This window comes from Schistocerca serialis, chromosome 1 (genome assembly GCF_023864345.2).
Source record: "Schistocerca serialis cubense isolate TAMUIC-IGC-003099 chromosome 1, iqSchSeri2.2, whole genome shotgun sequence".
Classification (NCBI taxonomy): Eukaryota; Metazoa; Arthropoda; class Insecta; order Orthoptera; family Acrididae; genus Schistocerca; species Schistocerca serialis.
Genome location: NC_064638.1, coordinates 2,763,664 through 2,788,091, shown reverse-complemented (window position 1 = coordinate 2,788,091; position 24,428 = coordinate 2,763,664).

Here is a 24,428-nt window from a genome sequence, read left to right as displayed (position 1 = left end):
GTGGTGCCCGAGGCAGCAATAGACCCTTGGAGACAAGTCGGCTGCAGGCCGATGTATTGAATCTTGACGCAATTTGAGTGTTCCATCGTCATTACAGGGCCCTGAACGTTACAATTAACTATCATTTTTGCGTCGGATTCGAAAATCTAGACTCACAGGAGAACGTCCATAAGGTGCCCGAGGCAGCAATAGACCCTTGGAGACAAGTCGGCTGGAGGCCGATGTATTGAATCTCGAAGCAATCTGAGAGTTCCATCGTCATTAGGAGGCCCTAAACGTTACAATTAACTATCATTTTTGCGTCGGATTCGATAATCTAGACATACAAGAGAATGTCCATAAGGTGCCCGAGGCAGCAACAGACCCTTGGAGACAAGTCGGCAGGAGGCCGATGTATTGGATCTCGACGCAATTTGAGTGTTCCATCGGCATTAGGAGGCCCTGAACGTTACAATTGACTATCATTTTTGCGTCGGATTCGAAAATCTAGACTCACAGGAGAACGACCATAAGGTGCCCGAGGCAGCAACAGCCCCTTGGAGACAAGTCGGCTGGAGGCCGATGTATTGAATGTCGACGCAATTTGAGTGTTCTATCGTCATTAGGAGGCAATAAACGTTACAATTCATATCATTTTCGCGTCGGATTCGAAAATCTAGACTCACAGGAGAAGGACCATGTGGTGCCCGAGGCAGCATTTGACCCTTGGAGACAAGTCGGCTGCAGGCCGATGTATTGAATCTCGACGCAATTTGAGTGTTCCATCGTCACTACAAGGCCCTGAACGTTACAATTAACTATCATTTTTGCGTCGGATTCGATAATCTAGACTTACAAGAGAACGACCATAAGGTGCCCGAGGCAGCAACAGACCCTTGGAGACAAGTCGGCTGGAGGCCGATGTATTGAATCTCGACGCAATTTGAGTGTTCCATCGGCATTAGGAGGCCCTGAACGTTACAATTAACTATCATTTTTGCGTCGGATTCGAAAATCTAGACTCACCGGAGACGGACCACGTGGTGCCCGAGGCAGCGATATCCCCTTGGAGAAAAGTCGGCTGGAGGCCGATGTATTGAATCTCGACGCAATTTGAGTGTTCTATCGTCATTAGGAGGCCCTAAACGTTACAATTAATATCATTTTCGCGTCGGATTCGAAAATCTAGACTCACAGGAGAAGGACCATGTGGTGCCCGAGGCAGCAATAGACCCTTGGAGACAAGTCGACTGGAAGTCGATGTATTGAATCTCGACGCAATTTGAGTCTTCTATCGTCATTAGGAGGCGCTGAACGTTACAATTCACTATCATTTTTGCGTCGGATTTGATAATCTAAACTCACAGGAGAACGACCATAAGGTGCCGAGGCAGCAACATACCCTTGGAGACAAGTCGGCTGGAGGCCGATGTACTGAATCTCGACGCAATTTGAGTGTTCCATCGTCATTAGGAGGCCCTAAACGTTACAATTCACTATCATTTTTGCGTCGGATTCGAAAATATAGACTCACAGGAGATCGACCATAAGGAGCCGGAGGAAGCAATAGAGCCTTGGAGACAAGTCGGCTGCAGGCCGATGTATTGAATCTTGACGCAATTTGAGTGTTCCATCGTCATTACAGGGCCCTGAACGTTACAATTAACTATCATTTTTGCGTCGGATTCGAAAATCTAGACTCACAGGAGAACGACCATAAGGTGCCCGAGGCAGCAACAGACCTTTGGAGACAAGTAGGCTGGAGGCCGATGTATTGAATGTCGACGCAATTTGAGTGTTCCATCGTCATTAGGAGGCCCTAAACGTTACAATTCACTATCATTTTCGCGTCGGATTCGAAAATCTAGACTCACAGGAGAAGGACCATGTGGTGCCCGAGGCAGCAATAGACCCTTGGAGACAAGTCGGCTGCAGGCCGATGTATTGAATCTCGACGCAATTTGAGTGTTCCATCGTCACTACAAGGCCCTGAACGTTACAATTAACTATCATTTTTGCGTCGGATTCGAAAATCTAGACTCACAGGAGAACGACCATAAGGTGCCCGAGGCAGCAACAGACCCTTGGAGACAAGTCGGCTGGAGCCCGATGTATTGAATGTCGACGCAATTTGAGTGTTCCATCGTCATTAGGAGGCCCTAAACGTTACAATTCACTATCATTTTCGCGTCGGATTCAAAAATCTAGACTCACAGGAGAAGGACCATGTGGTGCCCGAGGCAGCAATAGACCCTTGGGGACAAGTCGGCTGCAGGCCGATGTATTGAATCTTGACGCAATTTGAGTGTTCCATCGTCATTACAGGGCCCTGAACGTTACAATTAACTATCATTTTTGCGTCGGATTCGAAAATCTAGACTCACAGGAGAACGACCATAAGGTGCCCGAGGCAGCAATAGACCCTTGGAGACAAGTCGGCTGGAGGCCGATGTATTGAATCTCGACGCAATCTGAGAGTTCCATCGTCATTAGGAGGCCCTAAACTTTACAATTAACTATCATTTTTGCGTCGGATTCGATAATCTAGACATACAAGAGAATGTCCATAAGGTGCCCGAGGCAGCAACAGACCCTTGGAGACAAGTCGGCAGGAGGCCGATGTATTGGATCTCGACGCAATTTGAGTGTTCCATCGGCATTAGGAGGCCCTGAACGTTACAATTGACTATAATTTTTGCGTCGGATTCGAAAATCTAGACTCACAGGAGATCGACCATAAGGTGCCCGAGGCAGCAACAGCCCCTTGGAGACAAGTCGGCTGGAGGCCGATGTATTGAATGTCGACGCAATTTGAGTGTTCTATCGTCATTAGGAGGCCCTAAACGTTACAATTCATATCATTTTCGCGTCGGATTCGAAAATCTAGACTCACAGGAGAAGGACCATGTGGTGCCCGAGGCAGCAATAGACCCTTGGAGACAAGTCGGCGGCAGGCCGATGTATTGAATCTCGACGCAATTTGAGTGTTCCATCGTCACTACAAGGCCCTGAACGTTACAATTAACTATCATTTTTGCGTCGGATTCGATAATCTAGACTTACAAGAGAACGACCATAAGGTGCCCGAGGCAGCAACAGACCCTTGGAGACAAGTCGGCTGGAGGCCGATGTATTGAATCTCGACGCAATTTGAGTGTTCCATCGGCATTAGGAGGCCCTGAACGTTACAATTAACTATCATTTTTGCGTCGGATTCGAAAATCTAGACTCACCGGAGACAGACCACGTGGTGCCCGAGGCAGCGATATCCCCTTGGAGACAAGTCGGCTGGAGGCCGATGTATTGAATCTCGACGCAATTTGAGAGTTCCATCGTCATTAGGAGGCCCTGAACGTTACAATTAACAATCATTTTTGCGTCGGATTCGAAAATCTAGACTCACAGGAGAACGACCATAAGGTGCCCGAGGCAGCAACAGACCCTTGGAGACATGTCGGCTGGAGGCCGATGTATCGAATCTCGACGCAATCTGAGAGTTCCATCGTCATTAGGAGGCCCTAAACGTTACAATTAACTATCATTTTTGCGTCGGATTCGATAATCTAGACTTACAAGAGAACGACCATAAGGTGCCCGAGGCAGCAACAGACCCTTGGAGACATGTCGGCTGGAGGCCGATGTATTGAATCTCGACGCAATCTGAGAGTTCCATCGTCATTAGGAGGCCCTAAACGTTACAATTAACTATCATTTTTGCGTCGGATTCGAAAATCTAGACTTACAAGAGAACGACCATGAGGTGCCCGAGACTGCAATATCCTCTTGCATACAAGTCGACTGGAGGTCGATGTATTGAATCTCGACGCAATTTGAGTCTTCTATCGTCATTAGGAGGCGCTGAACGTTACAATTCACTATCATTTTTGCGTCCGATTCGATAATCTAAACTCACAGGAGAACGACCATAAGGTGCCGAGGCAGCAACAAACCCTTGGAGACAAGTCGGCTGGAGGCCGATGTACTGAATCTCGACGCAATTTGAGTGTTCCATCGTCATTAGGAGGCCCTAAACGTTACAATTCACTATCATTTTTGCGTCGGATTCGAAAATATAGACTCGCAGGAGAACGACCATAAGGAGCCGGGGGAAGCAATAGAGCCTTGGAGGCAAGTCGGCTGCAGGCCGATGTATTGAATCTTGACGCAATTTGAGTGTCCCATCGTCATTACAGGGCCCTGAACGTTACAATTAACTATCATTTTTGCGTCGGATTCGAAAATCTAGACTCACAGGAGAACGACCATAAGGTGCCCGAGGCAGCAACAGACCTTTGGAGACAAGTAGGCTGGAGGCCGATGTATTGAATGTCGACGCAATTTGAGTGTTCCATCGTCATTAGGAGGCCCTAAACGTTACAATTCACTATCATTTTCGCGTCGGATTCGAAAATCTAGACTCACAGGAGAAGGACCATGTGGTGCCCGAGGCAGCAATAGACCCTTGGAGACAAGTCGGCTGCAGGCCGATGTATTGAATCTCGACGCAATTTGAGTGTTCCATCGTCACTACAAGGCCCTGAACGTTACAATTAACTATCATTTTTGCGTCGGATTCGAAAATCTAGACTCACAGGAGAACGACCATAAGGTGCCCGAGGCAGCAACAGACCCTTGGAGACAAGTCGGCTGGAGGCCGATGTATTGAATCTCGACGCAATTTGAGTGTTCCATCGGCATTAGGAGGCCCTGAACGTTACAATTAACTATCATTTTTGCGTCGGATTCGAAAATCTAGACTCACCGGAGACGGACCACGTGGTGCCCGAGGCAGCGATATCCCCTTGGAGAAAAGTCGGCTGGAGGCCGATGTATTGAATCTAGACGCAATTTGAGAGTTCCATCGTCATTAGGAGGCCCTGAACGTTACAATTAACAATCATTTTTGCGTCGGATTCGAAAATCTAGACTCACAGGAGAACGACCATAAGGTGCCCGAGGCAGCAATAGACCCTTGGAGACAAGTCGGCTGGAGGACGATGTATTGAATCTCGACGCAATTTGAGAGTTCCATCGGATTTAGGAGGCCCTGAACGTTTCAATTAACTATGATTTTTGCGTCGGATTCGAAAATCTAGATTTACAAGAGAACGACCATAAGGTTCCCGAGGCAGCATTAGACCATTGGAGACAAGTCGGCTGGAGGCCGATGTATTGAATCTCGACGCAATTTGAGTGTTCTATCGTCATTAGGAACCCCCTAAACGTTACAATTCATATCATTTTCGCGTCGGATTCGAAAATCTAGACTCACAGGAGAAGGACCATGTGGTGCCCGAGGCAGCAATAGACCCTTGGAGACAAGTCGACTGGAGGTCGATGTATTGAATCTCGACGCAATTTGAGTCTTCTATCGTCATTAGGAGGCGCTGAACGTTACAATTCACTATCATTTTTGCGTCGGATTCGATAATCTAAACTCACAGGAGAACGACCATAAGGTGCCGAGGCAGCAACAAACCCTTGGAGACAAGTCGGCTGGAGGCCGATGTACTGAATCTCGACGCAATTTGAGTGTTCCATCGTCATTAGGAGGCCCTAAACGTTACAATTCACTATCATTTTTGCGTCGGATTCGAAAATATAGACTCACAGGAGAACGACCATAAGGAGCCGGAGGAAGCAATAGAGCCTTGGAGACAAGTCGGCTGCAGGCCGATGTATTGAATCTTGACGCAATTTGAGTGTTCCATCGTCATTACAGGGCCCTGAACGTTACAATTAACTATCATTTTTGCGTCGGATTCGAAAATCTAGACTCACAGGAGAACGACCATAAGGTGCCCGAGGCAGCAACAGACCTTTGGAGACAAGTAGGCTGGAGGCCGATGTATTGAATGTCGACGCAATTTGAGTGTTCCATCGTCATTAGGAGGCCCTAAACGTTACAATTCACTATCATTTTCGCGTCGGATTCGAAAATCTAGACTCACAGGAGAAGGACCATGTGGTGCCCGAGGCAGCAATAGACCCTTGGAGACAAGTCGGCTGCAGGCCGATGTATTGAATCTCGACGCAATTTGAGTGTTCCATCGTCACTATCATTTTTGCGTCGGATTCGAAAATCTAGACTCACAGGAGAACGACCATAAGGTGCCCGAGGCAGCAACAGACCCTTGGAGACAAGTCGGCTGGAGCCCGATGTATTGAATGTCGACGCAATTTGAGTGTTCCATCGTCATTAGGAGGCCCTAAACGTTACAATTCACTATCATTTTCGCGTCGGATTCAAAAATCTAGACTCACAGGAGAAGGACCATGTGGTGCCCGAGGCAGCAATAGACCCTTGGAGACAAGTCGGCTGCAGGCCGATGTATTGAATCTCGACGCAATTTGAGTGTTCCATCGTCACTACAAGGCCCTGAACGTTACAATTAACTATCATTTTTGCGTCGGATTCGATAATCTAGACTTACAAGAGAACGACCATAAGGTGCCCGAGGCAGCAACAGACCCTTGGAGACAAGTCGGCTGGAGGCCGATGTATTGAATCTCGACGCAATTTGAGTGTTCCATCGGCATTAGGAGGCCCTGAACGTTACAATTAACTATCATTTTTGCGTCGGATTCGAAAATCTAGACTCACCGGAGACGGACCACGTGGTGCCCGAGGCAGCGATATCCCCTTGGAGAAAAGTCGGCTGGAGGCCGATGTATTGAATCTCGACGCAATTTGAGTGTTCTATCGTCATTAGGAGGCCCTAAACGTTACAATTAATATCATTTTCGCGTCGGATTCGAAAATCTAGACTCACAGGAGAAGGACCATGTGGTGCCCGAGGCAGCAATAGACCCTTGGAGACAAGTCGACTGGAGGCCGATGTATTGAATGTCGACGCAATTTGAGTGTTCCATCGTCATTAGGAGGCCCTAAACGTTACAATTCACTATCATTTTTGCGTCGGATTCGAAAATATAGACTCACAGGAGATCGACCATAAGGAGCCGGAGGAAGCAATAGAGCCTTGGAGACAAGTCGGCTGCAGGCCGATGTATTGAATCTTGACGCAATTTGAGTGTTCCATCGTCATTACAGGGCCCTGAACGTTACAATTAACTATCATTTTTGCGTCGGATTCGAAAATCTAGACTCACAGGAGAACGACCATAAGGTACCCGAGGCAGCAACAGACCTTTGGAGACAAGTAGGCTGGAGGCCGATGTATTGAATGTCGACGCAATTTGAGTGTTCCATCGTCATTAGGAGGCCCTAAACGTTACAATTCACTATCATTTTCGCGTCGGATTCGAAAATCTAGACTCACAGGAGAAGGACCATGTGGTGCCCGAGGCAGCAATAGACCCTTGGAGACAAGTCGGCTGCAGGCCGATGTATTGAATCTCGACGCAATTTGAGTGTTCCATCGTCACTACAAGGCCCTGAACGTTACAACTAACTATCATTTTTGCGTCGGATTCGAAAATCTAGACTCACAGGAGAACGACCATAAGGTGCCCGAGGCAGCAACAGACCCTTGGAGACAAGTCGGCTGGAGCCCGATGTATTGAATGTCGACGCAATTTGAGTGTTCCATCGTCATTAGGAGGCCCTAAACGTTACAATTCACTATCATTTTCGCGTCGGATTCAAAAATCTAGACTCACAGGAGAAGGACCATGTGGTGCCCGAGGCAGCAATAGACCCTTGGGGACAAGTCGGCTGCAGGCCGATGTATTGAATCTTGACGCAATTTGAGTGTTCCATCGTCATTACAGGGCCCTGAACGTTACAATTAACTATCATTTTTGCGTCGGATTCGAAAATCTAGACTCACAGGAGAACGACCATAAGGTGCCCGAGGCAGCAATAGACCCTTGGAGACAAGTCGGCTGGAGGCCGATGTATTGAATCTCGACGCAATCTGAGAGTTCCATCGTCATTAGGAGGCCCTAAACGTTACAATTAACTATCATTTTTGCGTCGGATTCGATAATCTAGACATACAAGAGAATGTCCATAAGGTGCCCGAGGCAGCAACAGACCCTTGGAGACAAGTCGGCAGGAGGCCGATGTATTGGATCTCGACGCAATTTGAGTGTTCCATCGGCATTAGGAGGCCCTGAACGTTACAATTGACTATAATTTTTGCGTCGGATTCGAAAATCTAGACTCACAGGAGATCGACCATAAGGTGCCCGAGGCAGCAACAGCCCCTTGGAGACAAGTCGGCTGGAGGCCGATGTATTGAATGTCGACGCAATTTGAGTGTTCTATCGTCATTAGGAGGCCCTAAACGTTACAATTCATATCATTTTCGCGTCGGATTCGAAAATCTAGACTCACAGGAGAAGGACCATGTGGTGCCCGAGGCAGCAATAGACCCTTGGAGACAAGTCGGCGGCAGGCCGATGTATTGAATCTCGACGCAATTTGAGTGTTCCATCGTCACTACAAGGCCCTGAACGTTACAATTAACTATCATTTTTGCGTCGGATTCGATAATCTAGACTTACAAGAGAACGACCATAAGGTGCCCGAGGCAGCAACAGACCCTTGGAGACAAGTCGGCTGGAGGCCGATGTATTGAATCTCGACGCAATTTGAGTGTTCCATCGGCATTAGGAGGCCCTGAACGTTACAACTAACTATCATTTTTGCGTCGGATTCGAAAATCTAGACTCACCGGAGACGGACCACGTGGTGCCCGAGGCAGCGATATCCCCTTGGAGACAAGTCGGCTGGAGGCCGATGTATTGAATCTCGACGCAATTTGAGAGTTCCATCGTCATTAGGAGGCCCTGAACGTTACAATTAACAATCATTTTTGCGTCGGATTCGAAAATCTAGACTCACAGGAGAACGACCATAAGGTGCCCGAGGCAGCAATAGACCCTTGGAGACAAGTCGGCTGGAGGACGATGTATTGAATCTCGACGCAATTTGAGAGTTCCATCGGATTTAGGAGGCCCTGAACGTTTCAATTAACTATGATTTTTGCGTCGGATTCGAAAATCTAGACTTACAAGAGAACGACCATAAGGTTCCCGAGGCAGCATTAGACCCTTGGAGACAAGTCGGCTGGAGGCCGATGTATTGAATTTCGACGCAATTTGAGTGTTCCATCGTCATTAGGTGGCCCTAAACGTTACAATTAACTATCATTTTTACGTCGGATTCGAAAATCTAGATGTACAAGAGAACGACCATAAGGTGCCCGAGGCAGCAACAGACCCTTGGAGACATGTCGGCTGGAGGCCGATGTTTTGAATCTCGACGCAATTTGAGTGTTCTATCGGCATTAGGAGGCCATGAACGTTACAATTAACTATCATTTTTGCGTCGGATTCGAAAATCTAGACTTACAAGAGAACGACCATAAGGTGCCCGATACAGCAATAGACCCTTGGAGACAAGTCGGCTGGAGGACGATGTATTGAATCTCGACGCAATTTGAGAGTTCCATCATCATTAGGAGGCCCTGAACGTTACAATTAACTATCATTTTTGCGTCGGATTCGAAAATCTAGACTTACAAGAGAACGACCATGAGGTGCCCGAGACTGCAATATCCTCTTGGATACAAGTCGACTGGAGGTCGATGTATTGAATCTCGACGCAATTTGAGTCTTCTATCGTCATTAGGAGGCGCTGAACGTTACAATTCACTATCATTTTTGCGTCGGATTCGATAATCTAAACTCACAGGTGTCGAGGCAGCAACAGACCCTTGGAGACAAGTCGGCTGGAGACCGATGTATTGAATCTCGACGCAATTTGAGAGTTCCATCATCATTAGGAGGCCCTGAACGTTACAATTAACTATCATTTTTGCGTCGGATTCGAAAATCTAGACTCACAGGAGAAGGACCATGTGGTGCCCGAGGCAGCAATAGACCCTTGGAGACAAGTCGGCTGGAGGCCGATGTATTGAATGTCGACGCAATTTGAGTGTTCCATCGTCATTAGGAGGCCCTAAACGTTACAATTCACTATCATTTTCGCGTCGGATTCGAAAATCTAGACTCACAGGAGAAGGACCATGTGGTGCCCGAGGCAGCAATAGACCCTTGGAGACAAGTCCGCTGCAGGCCGATGTATTGAATCTCGACGCAATTTGAGTGTTCCATCGTCATTACAAGGCCCTGAACGTTACAATTAACTATCATTTTTGCGTCGGATTCGAAAATCTAGACTCACAGGAGAACGACCATAAGGTGCCCGAGGCAGCAATAGACCCTTGGAGACAAGTCGGCTGGAGGCCGATGTATTGAATCTCGACGCAATTTGAGTGTTCCATCGGCATTAGGAGGCCCTGAACGTTACAATTAACTATCATTTTTGCGTCGGATTCGAAAATCTAGACTCACCGGAGACGGACCATGTGGTGCCCGAGGCAGCGATATCCCCTTGGAGGCAAGTCGGCTGGAGGCCGATGTATTGAATCTCGACGCAATTTGAGAGTTCCATCGTCATTAGGAGGCGCTGAACGTTACAATTGACTATCATTTTTGCGTCGGATTCGATAATCTAAACTCACAGGAGAACGACCATAAGGTGCCGAGGCAGCAACAAACCCTTGGAGACAAGTCGGCTGGAGGCCGATGTACTGAATCTCGACGCAATTTGAGTGTTCCATCGTCATTAGGAGGCCCTAAACGTTACAATTCACTATCATTTTTGCGTCGGATTCGAAAATATAGACTCACAGGAGAACGACCATAAGGAGCCGGAGGAAGCAATAGAGCCTTGGAGACAAGTCGGCTGCAGGCCGATGTATTGAATCTTGACGCAATTTGAGTGTTCCATCGTCATTACAGGGCCCTGAACGTTACAATTAACTATCATTTTTGCGTCGGATTCGAAAATCTAGACTCACAGGAGAACGACCATAAGGTGGTCGAGGCAGCAACAGACCTTTGGAGACAAGTAGGCTGGAGGCCGATGTATTGAATGTCGACGCAATTTGAGTGTTCCATCGTCATTAGGAGGCCCTAAACGTTACAATTCACTATCATTTTCCCGTCGGATTCGAAAATCTAGACTCACAGGAGAAGGACCATGTGGTGCCCGAGGCAGCAATAGACCCTTGGAGACAAGTCGGCTGCAGGCCGATGTATTGAATCTCGACGCAATTTGAGTGTTCCATCGTCACTACAAGGCCCTGAACGTTACAATTAACTATCATTTTTGCGTCGGATTCGAAAATCTAGACTCACAGGAGAACGACCATAAGGTGCCCGAGGCAGCAACAGACCCTTGGAGACAAGTCGGCAGGAGGCCGATGTATTGGATCTCGACGCAATTTGAGTGTTCCATCGGCATTAGGAGGCCCTGAACGTTACAATTGACTATCATTTTTGCGTCGGATTCGAAAATCTAGACTCACAGGAGAAGGACCATGTGGTGCCCGAGGCAGCAATAGACCCTTGGAGACAAGTCGGCTGCAGGCCGATGTATTGAATCTTGACGCAATTTGAGTGTTCCATCGTCATTACAGGGCCCTGAACGTTACAATTAACTATCATTTTTGCGTCGGATTCGAGAATCTAGACTCACAGGAGAACGACCATAAGGTGCCCGAGGCAGCAATAGACCCTTGGAGACAAGTCGGCTGCAGGCCGATGTATTGAATCTCGACGCAATTTGAGAGTTCCATCGTCATTAGGAGGCCCTAAACGTTACAATTAACTATCATTTTTGCGTCGGATTCGATAATCTAGACATACAAGAGAATGACCATAAGGTGCCCGAGGCAGCAACAGACCCTTGGAGACAAGTCGGCAGGAGGCCGATGTATTGGATCTCGACGCAGTTTGAGTGTTCCATCGGCATTAGGAGGCCCTGAACGTTACAATTGACTATCATTTTTGCGTCGGATTCGAAAATCTAGACTCACAGGAGAACGACCATAAGGTGCCCGAGGCAGCAACAGACCCTTGGAGACAAGTCGGCTGGAGGCCGATGTATTGAATGTCGACGCAATTTGAGTGCTCTATCGTCATTAGGAGGTCCTAAACGTTACAATTCTCTATCATTTTCGCGTCGGATTCGAAAATCTAGACTCACAGGAGAAGGACCATGTGGTGCCCGAGGCAGCAATAGACCCTTGGAGACAAGTCGGCTGCAGGCCGATGTATTGAATCTCGACGCAATTTGAGTGTTCCATCGTCACTACAAGGCCCTGAACGTTACAATTAACTATAATTTTTGCGTCGGATTCGATAATCTAGACTTACAAGAGAACGACCATAAGGTGCCCGAGGCAGCAACAGACCCTTGGAGACAAGTCGGCTGGAGGCCGATGTATTGAATCTCGAAGCAATTTGAGTGTTCTATCGGCATTAGGAGGCCCTGAACGTTACAATTAACTATCATTTTTGCGTCGGATTCGAAAATCTAAACTCACCGGAGACGGACCATGTGGTGCCCGAGGCAGCGATATCCCATTGGAGACAAATCGGCTGGAGGCCGATGTATTGAATCTCGACGCAATTTGAGAGTTCCATCGTCATTAGGAGGCCCTGAACGTTACAATTAACAATCATTTTTGCGTCGGATTCGAAAATCTAGACTCACAGGAGAACGAATATAAGGTGCCCGAGGCAGCAATAGACCCTTGGAGACAAGTCGGCTGGAGGACGATGTATTGAATCTCGACGCAATTTGAGAGTTCCATCGGCATTAGGAGGCCCTGAACGTTTCAATTAACTATGATTTTTGCGTCGGATTCGAAAATCTAGACTTACAAGAGAACGACCATAAGGTTCCCGAGGCAGCATTAGACCCTTGGAGTCAAGTCGGCTGGAGGCCGATGTATTGAATCTCGACGCAATTTGAGTGTTCCATCGTCATTAGGAGGCCCTGAACGTTACAATCAAGTATCATTTTTGCGTCGGATTCGAAAATCTAGACTCACAGGAGAAGGACCATGTGGTGCCCGAGGCAGCAATAGACCCTTGGAGACAAGTCCGCTGCAGGCCGATGTATTGAATCTCGACGCAATTTGAGTGTTCCATCGTCATTACAAGGCCCTGAACGTTACAATTAACTATCATTTTTGCGTCGGATTCGAAAATCTAGACTTACAAGAGAACAACCATGAGGTGCCCGAGACTGCAATATCCTCTTGGATACAAGTCGACTGGAGGTCGATGTATTGAATCTCGACGCAATTTGAGTCTTCTATCGTCATTAGGAGGCGCTGAACGTTACAATTCACTATCATATTTGCGTCGGATTCGATAATCTAAACTCACAGGAGAACGACCATAAGGTGTCGAAGCAGCAACAGACCCTTGGAGACAAGTCGGCTGGAGGCCGATGTATTGAATCTCGACGCAATTTGAGTGTTCCATCGTCATTAGGAGGCCCCAAACGTTACAATTAACCATCATTTTTGCGTCGGATTCGAAAATCTAGACTCACAGGAGAAGGACCATGTGGTGCCCGAGGCAGCAATAGACCCTTGGAGACAAGTCGGCTGCAGGCCGATGTATTGAATCTCGACGCAATTTGAGTGTTCCATCGTCACTACAAGGCCCTGAACGTTACAATTAACTATCATTTTTGCGTCGGATTCGAAAATCTAGACTCACAGGTAAACGACCATAAGGTGCCCGAGGCAGCAACAGACCCTTGGAGACAAGTCGGCTGGAGCCCGATGTATTGAATGTCGACGCAATTTGAGTGTTCCATCGTCATTAGGAGGCCCTAAACGTTACAATTCACTATCATTTTCGCGTCGGATTCAAAAATCTAGACTCACAGGAGAAGGACCATGTGGTGCCCGAGGCAGCAATAGACCCTTGGAGACAAGTCGGCTGCAGGCCGATGTATTGAATCTTGACGCAATTTGAGTGTTCCTTCGTCATTACAGGGCCCTGAACGTTACAATTAACTATCATTTTTGCGTCGGATTCGAAAATCTAGACCCACAGGAGAACGTCCATAAGGTGCCCGAGGCAGCAATAGACCCTTGGAGACAAGTCGGCTGGAGCCCGATGTATTGAATCTCGACGCAATCTGAGAGTTCCATCGTCATTAGGAGGCCCTAAACGTTACAATTAACTATCATTTTTGCGTCGGATTCGATAATCTAGACATACAAGAGAATGTCCATAAGGTGCCCGAGGCAGCAACAGACCCTTGGAGACAAGTCGGCAGGAGGCCGATGTATTGGATCTCGACGCAATTTGAGTGTTCCATCGGCATTAGGAGGCCCTGAACGTTACAATTGACTATCATTTTTGCGTCGGATTCGAAAATCTAGACTCACAGGAGAACGACCATAAGGTGCCCGAGGCAGCAACAGCCCCTTGGAGACAAGTCGGCTGGAGGCCGATGTATTGAATGTCGACGCAATTTGAGTGTTCTATCGTCATTAGGAGGCCCTAAACGTTACAATTCATATCATTTTCGCGTCGGATTCGAAAATCTAGACTCACAGGAGAAGGACCATGTGGTGCCCGAGGCAGCAATAGACCCTTGGAGACAAGTCGGCTGCAGGCCGATGTATTGAATCTCGGCGCAATTTGAGTGTTCCATCGTCACTACAAGGCCCTGAACGTTACAATTAACTATCATTTTTGCGTCGGATTCGATAATCTAGACTTACAAGAGAACGACCATAAGGTGCCCGAGGCAGCAACAGACCCTTGGAGACAAGTCGGCTGGAGGCCGATGTATTGAATCTCGACGCAATTTGAGTGTTCCATCGGCATTAGGAGGCCCTGAACGTTACAATTAACTATCATTTTTGCGTCGGATTCGAAAATCTAGACTCACCGGAGACGGACCACGTGGTGCCCGAGGCAGCGATATCCCCTTGGAGACAAGTCGGCTGGAGGCCGATGTATTGAATCTCGACGCAATTTGAGAGTTCCATCGGATTTAGGAGGCCCTGAACGTTTCAATTAACTATGATTTTTGCGTCGGATTCGAAAATCTAGACTTACAAGAGAACGACCATAAGGTTCCCGAGGCAGCATTAGACCCTTGGAGACAAGTCGGCTGGAGGCCGATGTATTGAATCTCGACGCAATTTGAGTGTTCCATCGTCATTAGGTGGCCCTAAACGTTACAATTAACTATCATTTTTACGTCGGATTCAAAAATCTAGATGTACAAGAGAACGACCATAAGGTGCCCGAGGCAGCAACAGACCCTTGGAGACAAGTCGGCTGGAGGCCGATGTTTTGAATCTCGACGCAATTTGAGTGTTCTATCGGCATTAGGAGGCCATGAACGTTACAATTAACTATCATTTTTGCGTCGGATTCGAAAATCTAGACTCACAGGAGAACGACCATAAGGTGGTCGAGGCAGCAACAGACCTTTGGAGACAAGTAGGCTGGAGGCCGATGTATTGAATGTCGACGCAATTTGAGTGTTCCATCGTCATTAGGAGGCCCTAAACGTTACAATTCACTATCATTTTCGCGTCGGATTCGAAAATCTAGACTCACAGGAGAAGGACCATGTGGTGCCCGAGGCAGCAATAGACCCTTGGAGACAAGTCGGCTGCAGGCCGATGTATTGAATCTCGACGCAATTTGAGTGTTCCATCGTCACTACAAGGCCCTGAACGTTACAATTAACTATCATTTTTGCGTCGGATTCGAAAATCTAGACTCACAGGAGAACGACCATAAGGTGCCCGAGGCAGCAACAGACCCTTGGAGACAAGTCGGCTGGAGGCCGATGTATTGAATGTCGACGCAATTTGAGTGTTCCATCGTCATTAGGAGGCCCTAAACGATACAATTCACTATCATTTTTGCGTCGGATTCGAAAATCTAGACTCACAGGAGAAGGACCATGTGGTGCCCGAGGCAGCAATAGACCCTTGGAGACAAGTCGGCTGCAGGCCGATGTATTGAATCTTGACGCAATTTGAGTGTTCCATCGTCATTACAGGGCCCTGAACGTTACAATTAACTATCATTTTTGAGTCGGATTCGAAAATCTAGACTCACAGGAGAACGACCATAAGGTGCCCGAGGCAGCAATAGACCCTTGGAGACAAGTCGGCTGCAGGCCGATGTATTGAATCTCGACGCAATCTGAGAGTTCCATCGTCATTAGGAGGCCCTAAACGTTACAATTAACTATCATTTTTGCGTCGGATTCGATAATCTAGACATACAAGAGAATGACCATAAGGTGCCCGAGGCAGCAACAGACCCTTGGAGACAAGTCGGCAGGAGGCCGATGTATTGGATCTCGACGCAGTTTGAGTGTTCCATCGGCATTAGGAGGCCCTGAACGTTACAATTGACTATCATTTTTGCGTCGGATTCGAAAATCTAGACTCACAGGAGAACGACCATAAGGTGGTCGAGGCAGCAACAGACCTTTGGAGACAAGTAGGCTGGAGGCCGATGTATTGAATGTCGACGCAATTTGAGTGTTCCATCGTCATTAGGAGGCCATAACGTTACAATTCACTATCATTTTCGCGTCGGATTCGAAAATCTAGACTCACAGGAGAAGGACCATGTGGTGCCCGAGGCAGCAATAGACCCTTGGAGACAAGTCGGCTGCAGGCCGATGTATTGAATCTCGACGCAATTTGAGTGTTCCATCGTCACTACAAGGCCCTGAACGTTACAATTAACTATCATTTTTGCGTCGGATTCGAAAATCTAGACTCACAGGAGAACGACCATAAGGTGCCCGAGGCAGCAACAGACCCTTGGAGACAAGTCGGCTGGAGGCCGATGTATTGAATGTCGACGCAATTTGAGTGTTCCATCGTCATTAGGAGGCCCTAAACGTTACAATTCACTATCATTTTCGCGTCGGATTCGAAAATCTAGACTCACAGGAGAAGGACCATGTGGTGCCCGAGGCAGCAATAGACCCTTGGAGACAAGTCGGCAGGAGGCCGATGTATTGGATCTCGACGCAATTTGAGTGTTCCATCGGCATTAGGAGGCCCTGAACGTTACAATTGACTATCATTTTTGCGTCGGATTCGAAAATCTAGACTCACAGGAGAAGGACCATGTGGTGCCCGAGGCAGCGATATCCCATTGGAGAATAGTCGGCTGGAGGCCGATGTATTGAATCTCGACGCAATTTGAGAGTTCCATCGTCATTAGGAGGCCCTGAATGTTACAATTAACAATCATTTTTGCGTCGGATTCGAAAATCTAGACTCACAGGAGAACGAATATAAGGTGCCCGAGGCAGCAATAGACCCTTGGAGACAAGTCGGCTGGAGGACGAAGTATTGAATCTCGACGCAATTTGAGAGTTCCATCGGCATTAGGAGGCCCTGAACGTTTCAATTAACTATGATTTTTGCGTCGGATTCGAAAATCTAGACTTACAAGAGAACGACAATAAGGTTCCCGAGGCAGCATTAGACCCTTGGAGTCAAGTCGGCTGGAGGCCGATGTATTGAATCTCGACGCAATTTGAGTGTTCCATCGTCATTAGGAGGCCCTGAACGTTACAATCAACTATCATTTTTGCGTCGGATTCGAAAATCTAGACTCACAGGAGAAGGACCATGTGGTGCCCGAGGCAGCAATAGACCCTTGGAGACAAGTCCGCTGCAGGCCGATGTATTGAATCTCGACGCAATTTGGGTGTTCCATCGTCATTACAAGGTCCTGAACGTTACAATTAACTATCATTTTTGCGTCGGATTCGAAAATCTAGACTTACAAGAGAACGACCATGAGGTGCCCGAGACTGCAGTATCCTCTTGGATACAAGTCGACTGGAGGTCGATGTATTGAATCTCGACGCAATTTGAGTCTTCTATCGTCATTAGGAGGCGCTGAACGTTACAATTCACTATCATTTTTGCGTCGGATTCGATAATCTAAACTCACAGGAGAACGACCATAAGGTGTCGAGGCAGCAACAGACCCTTGGAGACAAGTCGGCTGGAGGCCGATGTATTGAATCTCGACGCAATTTGAGTGTTCCATCGTCATTAGGAGGCCCCAAACGTTACAATTAACCATCATTTTTGCGTCGGATTCGAAAATCTAGACTCACAGGAGAAGGACCATGTGGTGCCCGAGGCAGCAATAGACCCTTGGAGACAAGTCGGCTGCAGGCCGATGTATTGAATCTTGACGCAATTTGAGTGCTCCATCGTCATTACAGGGCCCTGAACGCTACAATTAACTATCATTTTTGCGTCGGATTCGAAAATCTAGACTCACAGGAGAAGGACCATGTGGTGCCCGAGGCAGCAATAGACCCTAGGAGACAAGTCGGCAGGAGGCCGATGTATTGAATCTCGACGCAATTTGAGTGTTCCATCGTCATTACAGGGCCCTGAACGTTACAATTAACTATCATTTTTGCGTCGGATTCGAAAATCTAGACTCACAGGAGAACGACTATAAGGTGCCCGAGGCAGCAATAGACCCTTGGAGACAAGTCGGCAGGAGGCCGATGTATTGGATCTCGACGCAATTTGAGAGTTCCATCGGCATTAGGAGGCCCTGAACGTTACAATTGACTATCATTTTTGCGTCGGATTCGAAAATCTAGACTCACAGGAGAAGGACCATGTGGTGCCCGAGGCAGCAGTAGACCCTTGAGACCCTTGGAGACAAGTCCGCTGCAGGCCGATGTATTGAATCTCGACGCAATTTGAGTGTTCCATCGTCATTACAAGGCCCTGAACGTTACAATTAACTATCATTTTTGCGTCGGATTCGAGAATCTAGACTCACAGGAGAAGGACCATGTGGTGCCCGAGGCAGCAATAGACCCTTGGAGACAAGTCCGCTGCAGGCCGATGTATTGAATCTTGACGCAATTTGAGTGTTCCATCGTCATTACAAGGCCCTGAACGTTACAATTAACTATCATTTTTGCGTCGGATTCGAAAATCTAGACTCACAGGAGAACGACCATAAGGTGCCCGAGGCAGCAATAGACCCTTAGAGACAAGTCGGCTGGAGGCCGATGTATTGAATCTCGACGCAATTTGAGTGTTCCATCGGCATTAGGAGGCCCTGAACGTTACAATTAACTATCATTTTTGCGTCGGATTCGAAAATCTAGACTCACCGGAGACGGACCATGTGGTGCCCGAGGCAGCGATATCCTCTTGGAGGCAAGTCGGCTGGAGGCCGATGTATTGAATCTCGACGCAATTTGAGAGTTCCATCGTCATTAGGAGGCGCTGAACGTTACAATTGACTATCATTTTTGCGTCGGATTCGATAATCTAAACTCACAGGAGAACGACCATAAGGTGCCGAGGCAGCAACAAACCCTTGGAGACAAGTCGGCTGGAGGCCGATGTACTGAATCTCGACGCAATTTGAGTATTCCATCGTCATTAGGAGGCCCTAAACGTTACAATTCACTATCATTTTTGCGTCGGATACGAAAATATAGCCTCACAGGAGAACGACCATAAGGAGCCGGAGGAAGCAATAGAGCCTTGGAGACAAGTCGGCTGCAGGCCGATGTATTGAATCTTGACGTAATTTGAGTGTTCCATCGTCATTACAGGGCCCTGAACGTTACAATTAACTATCATTTTTGCGTCGGATTCGAAAATCTAGACTCACAGGAGAACGACCATAAGGTGCCCGAGGCAGCAACAGACCCTTGGAGACAAGTCGGCTGGAGGCCGATGTATTGAATGTCGACGCAATTTGAGTGTTCCATCGTCATTAGGAGGCCCTAAACGTTACAATTCACTATCATTTTCGCGTCGGATTCGAAAATCTAGACTCACAGGAGAAGGACCATGTGGTGCCCGAGGCAGCAATAGACCCTTGGAGACAAGTCGGCTGCAGGCCGATGTATTGAATCTCGACGCAATTTGAGTGTTCCATCGTCACTACAAGGCCCTGAACGTTACAATTAACTATCATTTTTGCGTCGGATTCGAAAATCTAGACTCACAGGAGAACGACCATAAGGTGCCCGAGGCAGCAACAGACCCTTGGAGACAAGTCGGCTGGAGGCCGATGTATTGAATGTCGACGCAATTTGAGTGTTCCATCGTCATTAGGAGGCCCTAAACGATACAATTCACTATCATTTTTGCGTCGGATTCGAAAATCTAGACTCACAGGAGAAGGACCATGTGGTGCCCGAGGCAGCAATAGACCCTTGGAGACAAGTCGGCTGCAGGCCGATGTATTGAATCTTGACGCAATTTGAGTGTTCCATCGTCATTACAGGGCCCTGAACGTTACAATTAACTATCATTTTTGCGTCGGATTCGAAAATCTAGACTCACAGGAGAACGACCATAAGGTGCCCGAGGCAGCAATAGACCCTTGGAGACAAGTCGGCTGCAGGCCGATGTATTGAATCTCGACGCAATCTGAGAGTTCCATCGTCATTAGGAGGCCCTAAACGTTACAATTAACTATCATTTTTGCGTCGGATTCGATAATCTAGACATACAAGAGAATGACCATAAGGTGCCCGAGGCAGCAACAGACCCTTGGAGACAAGTCGGCAGGAGGCCGATGTATTGGATCTCGACGCAGTTTGAGTGTTCCATCGGCATTAGGAGGCCCTGAACGTTACAATTGACTATCATTTTTGCGTCGGATTCGAAAATCTAGACTCACAGGAGAACGACCATAAGGTGGTCGAGGCAGCAACAGACCTTTGGAGACAAGTAGGCTGGAGGCCGATGTATTGAATGTCGACGCAATTTGAGTGTTCCATCGTCATTAGGAGGCCATAACGTTACAATTCACTATCATTTTCGCGTCGGATTCGAAAATCTAGACTCACAGGAGAAGGACCATGTGGTGCCCGAGGCAGCAATAGACCCTTGGAGACAAGTCGGCTGCAGGCCGATGTATTGAATCTCGACGCAATTTGAGTGTTCCATCGTCACTACAAGGCCCTGAACGTTACAATTAACTATCATTTTTGCGTCGGATTCGAAAATCTAGACTCACAGGAGAACGACCATAAGGTGCCCGAGGCAGCAACAGACCCTTGGAGACAAGTCGGCTGGAGGCCGATGTATTGAATGTCGACGCAATTTGAGTGTTCCATCGTCATTAGGAGGCCCTAAACGTTACAATTCACTATCATTTTCGCGTCGGATTCGAAAATCTAGACTCACAGGAGAAGGACCATGTGGTGCCCGAGGCAGCAATAGACCCTTGGAGACAAGTCGGCAGGAGGCCGATGTATTGGATCTCGACGCAATTTGAGTGTTCCATCGGCATTAGGAGGCCCTGAACGTTACAATTGACTATCATTTTTGCGTCGGATTCGAAAATCTAGACTCACAGGAGAAGGACCATGTGGTGCCCGAGGCAGCGATATCCCATTGGAGAATAGTCGGCTGGAGGCCGATGTATTGAATCTCGACGCAATTTGAGAGTTCCATCGTCATTAGGAGGCCCTGAATGTTACAATTAACAATCATTTTTGCGTCGGATTCGAAAATCTAGACTCACAGGAGAACGAATATAAGGTGCCCGAGGCAGCAATAGACCCTTGGAGACAAGTCGGCTGGAGGACGATGTATTGAAACTCGACGCAATTTGAGAGTTCCATCGGCATTAGGAGGCCCTGAACGTTTCAATTAACTATGATTTTTGCGTCGGATTCGAAAATCTAGACTTACAAGAGAACGACAATAAGGTTCCCGAGGCAGCATTAGACCCTTGGAGTCAAGTCGGCTGGAGGCCGATGTATTGAATCTCGACGCAATTTGAGTGTTCCATCGTCATTAGGAGGCCCTGAACGTTACAATCAACTATCATTTTTGCGTCGGATTCGAAAATCTAGACTCACAGGAGAAGGACCATGTGGTGCCCGAGGCAGCAATAGACCCTTGGAGACAAGTCCGCTGCAGGCCGATGTATTGAATCTCGACGCAATTTGGGTGTTCCATCGTCATTACAAGGTCCTGAACGTTACAATTAACTATCATTTTTGCGTCGGATTCGAAAATCTAGACTTACAAGAGAACGACCATGAGGTGCCCGAGACTGCAGTATCCTCTTGGATACAAGTCGACTGGAGGTCGATGTATTGAATCTCGACGCAATTTGAGTCTTCTATCGTCATTAGGAGGCGCTGAACGTTACAATTCACTATCATTTTTGCGTCGGATTCGATAATCTAAACTCACAGGAGAACGACCATAAGGTGTCGAGGCAGCAACAGACCCTTGGAGACAAGTCGGCTGGAGGCCGATGTATTGAATCTCGACGCAATTTGAGTGTTCCATCGTCATTAGGAGGCCCCAAACGTTACAATTAACCATCATTTTTGCGTCGGATTCGAAAATCTAGACTCACAGGAGAAGGACCATGTGGTGCCCGAGGCAGCAATAGACCCTTGGAGACAAGTCGGCTGCAGGCCGATGTATTGAATCTTGACGCAATTTGAGTGCTCCATCGTCATTACAGGGCCCTGAACGCTACAATTAACTATCATTTTTGCGTCGGATTCGAAAATCTAGACTCACAGGAGAAGGACCATGTGGTGCCCGAGGCAGCAATAGACCCTAGGAGACAAGTCGGCAGGAGGCCGATGTATTGAATCTCGACGCAATTTGAGTGTTCCATCGTCATTACAGGGCCCTGAACGTTACAATTAACTATCATTTTTGCGTCGGATTCGAAAATCTAGACTCACAGGAGAACGACTATAAGGTGCCCGAGGCAGCAATAGACCCTTGGAGACAAGTCGGCAGGAGGCCGATGTATTGGATCTCGACGCAATTTGAGAGTTCCATCGGCATTAGGAGGCCCTGAACGTTACAATTGACTATCATTTTTGCGTCGGATTCGAAAATCTAGACTCACAGGAGAAGGACCATGTGGTGCCCGAGGCAGCAGTAGACCCTTGAGACCCTTGGAGACAAGTCCGCTGCAGGCCGATGTATTGAATCTCGACGCAATTTGAGTGTTCCATCGTCATTACAAGGCCCTGAACGTTACAATTAACTATCATTTTTGCGTCGGATTCGAGAATCTAGACTCACAGGAGAACGACCATAAGGTGCCCGAGGCAGCAATAGACCCTTGGAGACAAGTCGGCTGGAGGCCGATGTATTGAATCTCGACGCAATTTGAGTGTTCCATCGGCATTAGGAGGCCCTGAACGTTACAATTAACTATCAGTTTTGCGTCGGATTCGAAAATCTAGACTCACCGGAGACGGACCATGTGGTGCCCGAGGCAGCGATATCCCCTTGGAGGCAAGTCGGCTGGAGGCCGATGTATTGAATCTCGACGCAATTTGAGAGTTCCATCGTCATTAGGAGGCCCTGAACGTTACAATTAACAATCATTTTTGCGTCCGATTCGAAAATCTAGACTCACAGGAGAACGACCATAAGGTGGTCGAGGTAGCAACAGACCTTTGGAGACAAGTATCCTGGAGGCCGATGTATTGAATGTCGACGCAATTTGAGTGTTCCATCGTCATTAGGAGGCCCTAAACGTTACAATTCACTATCATTTTCGCGTCGGATTCGAAAATCTAGACTCACAGGAGAAGGACCTTGTGGTGCCCGAGGCAGCAATAGACCCTTGGAGACAAGTCGGCTGCAGGCCGATGTATTGAATCTCGACGCAATTTGAGTGTTCCATCGTCACTACAAGGCCCTGAACGTTACAATAAACTATCATTTTTGCGTCGGATTCGAAAATCTAGACTCACAGGAGAACGACCATAAGGTGCCCGAGGCAGCAACAGACCCTTGGAGACAAGTCGGCTGGAGGCACATGTATTGAATCTCGACGCAATTTGAGTGTTCCATCGTCACTACAAGGCCCTGAACGTTACAATTAACTATCATTTTTGCGTCGGATTCGATAATCTAGACTTACAAGAGAACGACCATAAGGTGCCCGAGGCAGCAACAGACCCTTGGAGACAAGTCGGCTGGAGGCCGATGTATTGAATCTCGACGCAATTTGAGTGTTCTATCGGCATTAGGAGGCCCTGAACGTTACAATTAACTATCATTTTTGCGTCGGATTCGAAAATCTAGACTCACCGGAGACGGACCATGTGGTGCCCGAGGCAGCGATATCCCATTGGAGACAAGTCGGCTGGAGACCGATGTATTGAATCTCGACGCAATTTGAAAGTTCCATCGTCATTAGGAGGCCCTGAACGTTACAATTAACAATCATTTTTGCGTCGGATTCGAAAATCTAGACTCACAGGAGAACGAATATAAGGTGCCCGAGGCAGCAATAGACCCTTGGAGACAAGTCGGCTGGAGGACGATGTATTGAATCTCGACGCAATTTGAGAGTTCCATCGGCATTAGGAGGCCCTGAACGTTTCAATTAACTATGATTTTTGCGTCGGATTCGAAAATCTAGACTTACAAGAGAACGACCATAAGGTTCCCGAGGCAGCATTAGACCCTTGGAGTCAAGTCGGCTGGAGGCCGATGTATTGAATCTCGACGCAATTTGAGTGTTCCATCGTCATTAGGAGGCCCTGAACGTTACAATTGACTATCATTTTTGCGTCGGATTCGAAAATCTAGACTCACAGG